Genomic DNA, 11,201 nt, shown 5'->3' with positions numbered 1-11,201 from the left:
ACAAAGTTGAAGTGAATAAAGCTCAATTGGTCAGTGTGTTGGTTCAATACGCAGCCTGAGGAACACACTGATTGTCTGCTGCAGAGGATAACAAACACATTATTTTATTCTGAACGGTCCAATGCAGCTTCTAGCATTGTTGGATCAACGTAGACACAAGATGTGTTTCCAGATGTGTGTGGATGCTGTAGTGAACCAGCGGCACATACATCTGGATCCTGGAATAATCGGAGGCTTATCTTTAAAGACTGGAAGAGGAACAAGTTTACAAGGAATCATTTAGAACTGGTTCAAAAAAACAATGATTGAATCCATGCAATTGAAAAGTGTGTGTGAGTGAAAGAGACAGACATGTAGCGGACTGAACTATCTGTTCAACAGAGACACCACGTTTCTCCTGACAGGACGACACTCTCAGTACTACACTGAACACAGAGACAAGGTGAACCAGGAACCAGATCCTCCGAGCGTAAACAGGATACAGAGGTTCGTGATGTGGTGTTCGTAAAGTGGGAGGTGGATCGTTTGTCAGAGGAGAATCTGTAGAAGGACAGTGTCCCCCAGCCGGACAGTCCACATCACACTTGACACTTGTGAGAGACAGAGGAGGAGATGGATGTTAATGTGTATTGTGATAGAAGATAGTAAACATCATGATCAGAGCACCTCAGACTCCAGGACTGATCGTTCCTTCCAAATAACAGTCATTATTTTCACCTCTCTTCTGATTCTCTGCTAACTCACTGATATCAAAAATGTTCTACGCTCCAAACTCGGACCTCAGGTCCATCACCAAGTGTGCTACATAATCTGGAGAACAATCCAACCTTTCACGGGATCCGGCCTTTGGTTCCTCTGAGCTGCTTCAACTGATCAAGTCCGACTCGCTGTGACGGTGTATTTTATGAGCATCATGCAAATTCAACAAACAGCACAGTTCAATGAGAAGTGAAGGACAAGAACAAGTTCTGACAAAGTTTACTCCAACTCCACCATTGATTCATTCCATCAAGTTGATTATTGTTTGAAATGTAACTTACAGGAGGAGATGGTTCTAATTGGAGAATAAGAACCAGAAGAAACCGGCTGAGGAGCAGCACTGTGGAAAAGTGACTTGAAATCCAAAGGAAGAAATCTTCCAGGAGCACAGTCACTTCACAACCCTCTCCCCACCGTGTTTCCATTTCCCCTTTTGACCCCGACATTGTCTCTGTCTAAAGACAGACTCGTTGTTGTCCAACTCCCAAACATTGATTTGTTCCGTTCCCAGCTTCACACTTCAAAGCCATGCTGTGGTTAGAGTCACTGCCTGTTTCCCACTGATCGTCCACTTGATGGCGCAGTGGAGCAAATGAAGCTTCATCCACACTTTAGAACAATTCACCTGAACAGCACCAAAACTTCACAATAAGAGTGGTTTTATAATCATCAAACCTCTTCTCAGTCTGGTTGGAGACAGTTTGGGAATTTTAGACGTTTTAAACACTCCTGATCTTTCATGTGGTTATTGAAGACTCCCATTAAAGTGTAGAGTGATGGTGGAAAAAGTAAGTGAAACCCCAACATTTCCAAGAATAAGGTTTAAAATATTAAAAATCCCCAGCTACCGTTATTTAGTTCATTTCAAAGAGGCAGTCCTCAGTGTGCCCCCTTAGTAGATATTGTGGCTGCTATGAATTGTACATGTGATGTATTCCACACAAACCTTTAGTAAATCAGGGCCTGAGTGTTTTCTCTACTTTGGGGGAGGATTCACCTCACCCAGAACAGAGCCAGCCCTCCTGATCAGTTGGTTCAGTGTGTTAGTGTCTGACCCCCTCATGTTGCTGCCCCAGCAGACCACAGCATAGAAGAAGAGTTTTCATAGTTTGTTAATCCGTATTTGGACATTATCTTCTCTTGGTTCGGCTTCTGGGTCCAAACCGTGTGGTGACTGGTGGAAATATTGGAGTTTACCGGCTGTACTTTATAATTTTCTTCCATAGTTATTTTCTATCAACACAGGTTTTGTTGGTTTCAGAGAGAAACTTTTATCTAGACCGACCCCCCCACAAAGCCATCAGCCAACCAGCCTCCACTCCTCCACCTCCCACACCGTCAGAACCACCTCTCTGTTTAACTGAGCGTAAAACTGTCAGTCGAGTGCAGAGAACAGCTGAGTGTCAAACACTCCAAACAACTCAATGTTCTGTGCTCACAGTGTCACATTTCCTCTCTCTACTGCAGTGCCTGCAGTGTTTTTTTTTCCACCATGTGTTTTTGTGTTCTCGAGTGTTGGTATTGATCTAACGCCATAAGAGAGGTTCTGTCCCAGTCAGAGTGAGGAACGTGTCCCAACATGCAATCACAATCACAAATCACAAAAGGTTTTCAGAAACAGAGTATGAAAAGTGTGGCATTAAAGAGAGCAACAAGACCTCAGTCAGTCTGGTCTAAGTGGTGGTGGGTTGTGGCGTTTTAAAAGCTGTACTTCAGGACCATAAACACCATCTTTCACTTCACAGGTTGTGTTTCCGTCATTTCCTGAATGAAGAGATTTGTCCAACATCTCTTCAGTTTCATGAAGATTCACCCAAAGCATCGGACACCAATGCTGAACACTGTTCTGGATCTATTTTCCTTGTCCACCCTGGTCTAGAGTTGAACAGTGGCCTGTTATGGTTCAGTTGGTGCCTCGTCATGGAGTTTTCCTTCCTCATTAAGATATTGTATAGTGATGGCAGTTCTGACCAAACGAAAGTGGTTTAAACACACGTCCAATCATCTTTTTCCATTTGACTGATGTAAGAAACAAACATTAGTTGATCCACAGTTTCCTGTTTCACATCATGTTCATTAAACAGAGTGTTTAAGACACGTTGAGGATTAAAACCACAGAAGCTGCAGCTCCTTGGACGTCATCACCGGTAGAATGAGTGGATCTGGCATACATGGCACCGTCCGTCTGCGATACTCCAGAACTTTCCGGGGCTTCTGCCGTATCCGGTGAAAATAGAAGCCCGTCATTTCAAAGCCAGATGTGACAAATGACGTCTTCAGTGTGTCTCCAGGTCTCTTCACCGAGGGGGGAGACTGCTCCATGTTGGTTTGACCCAAAACTCCTGTCAGAGAAGAAATGATGAAACATAGTTCAACACACTTTGAAAAGACAAGTTGATGAAGACGTTTTCTCACCATGAACAGAAACCAGAATAACAAAGTCCAGACTACAGCGTTTTCCATTCTGGAACAGAAAGTTGTGCTTCAGTGTTCTGGTTTTAAACCCTCTCCCAGTGTTCTGCAGATGTTAGTCTTTATAAGGAGGGGACGTTTGCATAGATCCAATCTGGCAGGTTTGAAAAGGAAACATTGTGACACAGGAATATTTTCTTTAGTTGAAGTCAAATGTCAAAAACCAAAAACAACCACAGATAAATCAAACTGAAGCAGATGAGACTTCGTCTGATGTCTTTTCAAGGAAGAACTAGTAAATAACAGATGAATCTACTGAGAGCACACGATGAAAAACGCAAAGTTTTCCTTCTTGGATTTGTTGTTTCTTCTTGATTTTTCAGGTCATAAAGGTTTTAATACAGTAGGTCAAAATAAAAACAAAGTCACACAGGTGAAATGTTTGTGCTGAAGAAATTACACCAAACATGATCATGTTGACAGTTTTTAAGGTGAAATTTAAACTGAACTATTTAGTTCTTTACTTTATCCAGGTAATCACCTGAAGAGCAGAGTGGACCTGGAGTAGTATTCCAGGATGAACTACGTTATCGTCACCAGGATCCACATCAAACCTAAGTCATACATGAAGGTGGTGGCTGTGGACAGTGGGGGAGAACACGGTGAGCTGGAGGCTGACTCCGCAGGGCTACAGGTGGTTGCCTTCCTGGAGTCCAAGTGGATTCAGCTGGACTGTAACAGCATAGAGGTAGGCCAACTCCTGCCCAGGACAAACCAGCAGCTGTTATGAGGTTACAAGTCTGATCTTATAGTTATAGTGGATAACAGGTGCAGCCAATCAGTGGGCAGTGGAAACAGGAAGCTGACCAAATAAGGGCACGAGGGGAAGACGGGCAGCAAGGAGGCTGGAATGGGGACAGCACCAAAAAGTGAAGGTTTCAAGGACTGGATGGAGGGTATGTTTACAAGAAGACCAATAAATCAGTTTTATATGTAGAGAATTTAATATTGATGTGATAAATACTAACAAACATAAAATCACTGATGAATTTATTACTACAATGTTGTGATACCCACAAATGTGTGATCACATTTATGTGAACAGTGATAGATGATGTAGTGTTTCTTCTGTAAAGACTTAGTTTCTCACAAAGGGTTAAATAGTGTCCTATGCCATGTTGTATTTTACGACAGTAGGTGACAGTGTGAGTCTGTGGTTTAGGTCAAAGGTCGAAGCCTCTAGCGTGTCTCCCCCGTCTTTCCTCATAATGGCGGAGACCTCGTCACCCTGTCTCAGCAATTCTTTCCTGTATTTCAGGTTAGTAACATGTATAAACTATGTAAAAGTTCTGTTAACAAAGAGGAGAGATGATGTTGATGAACAGTTTGTTTATTTGCATATATGAGAACGGTATTTACCGCGAGTAGTGTCAATAGCGGCCGCACATGTTTAATTGCTAGCTAGCATGCTAGTCGGCGATAAACGATTAGCTCTGGGCCACATGTCAAGGCTAATAGTTGTGTATTTACACAGTGACTACGGCTCCTTATTATTATATATATTCATTCTCAATTTAAATTCAGTTATGTAAAGAATTTAAGAGTTTGAACATGTTTAAGATTTGTTTGTTGTTGTTAGTGCGGTGTACATGTCCAAGTAATACTTAATAGTATTTTTGTTGTAATGCCTGTAAGAGGTAAATAGAGCCAAAACTTTATTTGGATAGCAAAGAAGTGGAAAAGTGAAATAAGATTAGTTCCATATGGAGTTAGTATTGAATTGTTGTTTTGTGAACATGGAAAATGTATAAAAATACATAATGTGCAGTGAGAACACTGAGAATGGACAACATGTACAGTATTAAGTGACAAAGTTGTATGAATAATTGTGTGTAAATAAATATAATGGCGGAGAGTTCAGCGGAGGAAAGCCACGTCTCCCTGTCTCACTAATTCTTTCCTGTATTACAAGATATGTATAGCTGCTTACAGGTGCTGCAACCTGGTACCTGTAACAGTGTTTAGAATGAAAAGAATCACTGACTCAGCAGAATTTCCTCTTATGGTGCCATTTTAATGATAACATATTTACAAATGATACTGAAAACAACACAGTGAGTGGACTATTAATTAATGACATTAGTGACCATCTGCCAGTTTTTACAGTCTATAATTACAATTACAGGAAAATTAAAGCAGACAAGCAAACCGAGTAGAGACGAGTGAGGACAGAGGACATTAACACACTAGAATGAGCCGACTGGTTCAGAGCTGGGACACAGTATATCAAGAAAAAGACATTAACAAGACATATGAAACATTCTTAAATATTTTTAAATCCTTATATGATAAAAATCTACTTCTATTTCAATGACACTGATATGACATGTTAGTAAAAACGGTCATTGACAGGATTTCAAACCATTAACATACATATGTAACTTATCATTATAAACAGGTTTATTTACAAACTAAATGAAAATTACTAAAGTTATACATTTGTACAAAACTGGGAGCAAACACCACTTCACAAACTACAGACCTGTCTCTTCACTTCCACAATTTTCCAAATCCTGGAAAACTTTTCTGACAGTCAATATGGATTCAGAACAAACTGATCTACATCACTGGAAATAATGGAATTAGTAGAGGAAAATAACAACTGATAGAGATCAAATAAATCTGCTGGGAGAGTTTTCAATGGTCTTAAAAAGACAGAGACACAGTCTCAGTGTTTAAGTCTAGGCTGAAAACCTATTTATTTAGTCAAGCATTTTGTAAATAGATTTGAGAAGGACTCATGGACATAGAGCCTTATGGTGAACTGGTATGTTTAGATGCTGTCCTTCCCAACTCTCACTGATCACTCAGGTTTGTTGATGGTGAAGTGTTTGGTCGCTCTACATCCCAGGGAGCCCTCATGTCTATGTTTCCTTCTGGCCCACCCTTTTAGTTAGGCTGTCATAGTTAGTCCCTGCTGCACTGCAAACTTTCCTGCATAAAATTCATGGATGTGTTTGACTTGAATCTTTGGTCTTGTTGGGTCATTTGTGCTGACGTCACTATGAACAGCAGAACTGATGTCTAATAATGTTAGTGGATCAAAAAAGAGAAAGAGACAAAAGACAGAACAAGAGTTCAGAACAAGTCCTCAACATCTGGATCCTGGAGGAATCGGAGCTTTATCTTTAAAGGACTGGAAGATGAACAAGTTTACAAGGAATCATTTAGAACTGGTTCAAGAAGAAACTGATTGAATCCATGAATCTGAAAACGTGTGTGTGAGTGAAAGAGACAGACATGTACAGACTGAACTATCTGTTCAACAGAGACGACATTTCTCTGACAGGACGACACTCTCAGTACTACACTGAACACAGAGACACTGAGGAACCAAGGGGCCAGAGTCCAAACCCAGGATAAAGAGGTTCAGTGAATGTGGTGTTGAAGGTGTGGAGGTGGATCAGTTTGTCAGAGGAGACTCTGTAGAAGGACAGAGTCCCAGCAGGACAGTCCACATACACTGATACTCTGTTAGAGACAGAGGAGGAGAAGGATGTTACTCTGTTATTGTGGAGAACATAGTAACCAGAATCAGAGCAGCACCGACTCCAGGACTGATTGTTTCTTCCAAACCAACAGTCATTGCTGCTCTTCTCCTCCTGATTCCTCTGTAACTCACTGATAAATCAAACCCTCTTCTCCACTCGATCTCCCAGTAACAGCGACCAGTCAGACCATTACTACACACAGCTGAGGGCACCAGTCAAATCTGTCTGAATGATCAGGATATGACTGATCCTCCTCCACACGTGTCACCTTCCTGTTGTTGTCAGTCAGTCGTAGTTTTCTGTTCACTGTGTTTGTGTCGATGGTGAGTTGACAGAAATCTGATGGAGAGAACAAGACACAATCCAGCTGCAGTTATTAATCTATCATCAGTTTGATGAGGACTCATGACATCAGGATTTGAATGAGTGATGTGACAGTTTGAAGATGGTTGAATGTTGCTGCTTTGTTTTCATCAGTCTCATTAAAAACACACTTACACTTCCTCAGACCTGGTCTCAACCATCGGACTCCACCAGGCTCCACCCTGAAAGGAGGAGGGGGGTCAGAGCAGCACATTTTCTTTCAGCATGCCACACATGGACATTATATGGCTCTCATACACACAGTGTGTTCTGGTTCTGTTCTAATGGAGGCATCTCCATACCTGAGTTTGTCCAGTCTCCAGTGTGGATCCTCTTGTCCAGCAGACAGCAGCTTCACTCCTGAGTCTCCTGGATGATTGTAGCTCAGGTCCTAGTCTCTCAGATGGGAGGGGTTGGAGCTCAGAGCTGAAGCCAGAGAAGCACAGCCTTCCTCTGTGATCAGACAGCCTGACAGTCTGCAGACACACAAAACAACACACAGGAGACTTGGTGCTGTTTTTTTTTTTGTTTGTTTTTTGTACAGACCAACATCACATACAGTGTAAAGAAAGTGAATCCACAAAAAATTCAAATTTCCTGTTTGCATCAGTTGTTCATGAAATGTAATCTGATCTTCACCAAGTCAACATATAAATAAACACAATATTTCTAAGTTGATAAACACCTAAAGAGGCCTGATCTTCATGTCTTTATTGAACACAACCAAATCAGGTGTTAGCAAACCTGGAGTCTAATCAATGAAATAAAGAAATGGAGGTGTGGTTTTAGAGCTACATGTCTGTTCAATAAAGACATGAAAGATCAGGAATGTTTATTTTAATGTAGCGCTTCCTTCACCCTCTAATAGAAGAACAGCACCCTGAGCTCATAAACTTTACTTCCCCAAGTTGATCTATGAACACCGCTTTAGTTTAAGCTACAACAGAATGAAATCAGTTAGCAAAATACTCCCAATTCCCCTTATCAGTTGTCTACTGTTCTGTCTCAAACTGTGAACACATTACAAAAACAACTATGTCCCCAAATTATAGCCAATTTATTTAAACTACTACTATAATACTAGTACTATAAAAAGTACTTTTGTTGAGCCAAATGTGTTTAAATATATGTGTCTGTAATGCAGGTTATTATTTTAGAGTTCTGAAGTTTCTACACTCCCATGACCAGAGGTGAGTAGAGTAGCCAAACACTGTACTCACGGAACTGAAGAAGATTTAAACGTTATTAGCGATATAATAAACAAATCGTTCTATACAGGACACAGTGACGCTACCACATGTCTGTATTTACTTATCCAGTAGAACAAATTTAAGAAACTTGTGTTTTTAGCCTCTATCTTATTTGATAATTAAACATGCTAACATTGCAACATTAAATGAAACAGCTAAACTTACCGCGTTTCCTCAGATTAAACGTTGAGTTTTATACTCTGAAATGTCTTTATCTGTTTTGTCAGACAGAGAAGACACCGCATGACGAAGCTGTTTGTTTTCACTGTGTGTAAACGAAACATGCTTTTAGCATGAGGCCAGGTTTGTCATCCTCTTCGACTGAAACGTCGCTGATACAGAGCTCCGCCATTTTTGTTCATACCAGAACTTTTTCCCGCTGTGCCGAATGTAGCGGAGTAAGAGTAAAGTTAGTACTTCACTAAAATACTCAAGTAAAGTACAAAGTGTGGTGCAGTAAAACTATTCATAGACTTACTCAAGTAAGCTTTAGTAAAAAAACACAGAACACGTATTTAGATACTCAGCCTGGTTCAGCAGTGTAGATTCTGATATCCAGGGTAGGGCATAAGTCTACTAGGGGCTACATGTCCAACCCTTTAATTATCTGTATCATGCCTTTCAGTGAGAAGCATGAATAAGTTAATGGTTTAGTTCATAAGTGATAAATTAATAACAGTAAGTTGCGACAAAGGCAGCTAAAAAGTATTTGTTCTAAAATCTGGTCAGAGTGAGAGTTGTGTATTTCAGTTGATCTTGTGAAGATAGTTACAGAGTGAGCGCTCTTTCCACTCTGTTCAATAGTACATCTTTGATGTAGTTCTCTGTCGGTACAGTAGTAGTTCATGTACATGCTGAATGTGCTCTATACGTTTGTACCTTGTTAAATATTTGTCTTTGTAAGTATGAACATGTTTATTGACATTAGAAGAATGTTAGAATTGTTTCCTGTAACATGATAAATAACGTGTGCATGTTGTAGGAATTAGCTTTATTCAAGTCAAGCTACTGAGTGTAACACAATAAATGTGTAACGTTATGTATTATTTGTTAATTTAGTTTCTTTCTGTTTCTTTCAGTTACAAGATAAAGATAGAAATATAATAGAGATCAATGTACTCCTCAGTTCACTACAACTCTCTGTAAAAACAAGAAAAACAATCCTTGTATGGAGTCTTGTATTTGTTGTTAGCTGTCTAGATACACAAAGTTCACGTGTTGTGAGGACAGAACAAATGATACACTTAAAAAACTTGACAGCTCTGAAACAAAATGTTATATAGTATATTTAATAATTATTTAATCATATAATAAACTGATGGTACAGAGACCATTCTTTAATTATTATTGTTTATTTCATGCTGTGGACGTTTTATTCTTTTGTTCAACTGTATTTTTGTTTCTAAAATGTAATCAAGCTGATGGTTTTTGAAAAAACATAATAATATTATAAAATTAATAGCATTTAAAATCCTTCTCACATAGAAATATGAGAGTATTTAGTGACTGTTCAGTTGATTCTTGTATTTAAAACAAACACAATTTTTATATATAAGTAGTATTATCCAGTGTTTACACACAGTATTTAATAAATTCTTTAAAATTACAGGTAGAGTATGATGAATAATTATAATCCACAGAGACCTCCCACAATTAGAAATAAAATTAAATAATAAGTGAAGATGCCATAAAAAAAGTTTTAAAAATACTTTCTAGTAAACGTCTGTTTAATTTTTCTATTTCTGTCAGTAAATGTAAATAAAACCATTGAAATTTTAAAATTAAAAATAAATAATCTCTGTAAATTGTCCTTTTAAATGTGACTCACCTGAAGACACTGTGACTTCAGTCCCCTTCCCCCAGAAGTCGAAAGTGTCACCGTGCTGCAGCTTCATTCACTGTCTGAACAAAATCCAACAGCACCAAGAAAAACCTGAAAACCTCCAGTAAATACACCAAAGTCCAACAAACCAAAGTGTGGAGCAACAGTTTCCTGCAAACAAAGGTTTAGTGTGATAAGTGTTGAATCAGTTGGTGATTTTCTGTCAGTGCATCGTTACTGTAAACTGCTGTGGAACCAACAGTTCATTATTATTCTGCTCATTAAACACAGGAAACGCAGCAGGTCCATCAGATTCCAGGGAGAAATGTTTGTCCTGTCCTTGTTTTCATCAGAAGAAGCAACGAGTGTCTGAGTCCTGCTGATGTGTTTTTTGTACTGATGTTCAGCACAGTGACCCCCCAATCCAAGTTCTCACAGTGAGCAACAGGAAAACAAAAACCAAACCCTGTTTGCTGCAGAGCAGAGAAACACGAGCGGCTCCAATAAAACAAAGAACAGTGAGTATGAAGAGTCTTCACGGCCCTGGACGTTCTCTGAATCATGGAGATTTAATTTACAACAAAATCCTCTTTCATGTCAGAGTGAAAACAGATCTCTACAGTAAAATGTCAAAGAATTAAAAACCATCAAAATAACATTTATTAACTTTAAAAACTTCAAACAAACTAATGATGGTTGTTTCGATTGGTGGCTACAAGTTTCTCTCAATGCTCTAAAATGAATGTTAAAGACCCCCTCACCTTTCCTGCTGCCACAGCACCTGATGCCCCTCCTGCAGGTTGGGAGTCCACCGTAAGGCGGCTCCATGTCGGTCTCTCAGGGACTCATGGGTCCAGACCCGGATTCCTGGTACATGCAGGTGAGCTCCTCTGCAGGTCTGTCTCCAGGAAGCTGCCCCAGATCCTTCATGTAGAAAACATGATGCAGCTTTTCTCTCTCATCACAGTGGTTTGAATCCTATTAGTCCGGTCCCCCCAGGACCTCCAGTAGACCTAGTTGTCAACTCTTTGTCCTCTTCAGTCA

General features: G+C 39.8%; 1 long non-coding RNA gene across 1 annotated transcript; it reads right to left on the bottom strand.

Moving 5' to 3' along the window:
• Positions 1 to 7,229: 7,229 nt before the first annotated feature.
• LOC117153091 lies at positions 7,230 to 10,969 on the bottom strand. Its single transcript, XR_004463526.1, has 3 exons — positions 10,919 to 10,969; positions 10,164 to 10,328; positions 7,230 to 7,267 (listed from the first exon to the last, which is right to left on the bottom strand). It is a non-coding gene; the product is annotated as an uncharacterized LOC117153091 (long non-coding RNA).
• Between the last annotated feature and the right edge of the window lie 232 nt (positions 10,970 to 11,201).

The sequence above is a fragment of the Anabas testudineus genome, chromosome 18, assembly GCF_900324465.2.
Source record: "Anabas testudineus chromosome 18, fAnaTes1.2, whole genome shotgun sequence".
Taxonomy (NCBI): Eukaryota; Metazoa; Chordata; class Actinopteri; order Anabantiformes; family Anabantidae; genus Anabas; species Anabas testudineus.
Note: the sequence above shows the minus strand (reverse complement) of the source record. Positions and strands in the feature narration are given on the sequence as shown.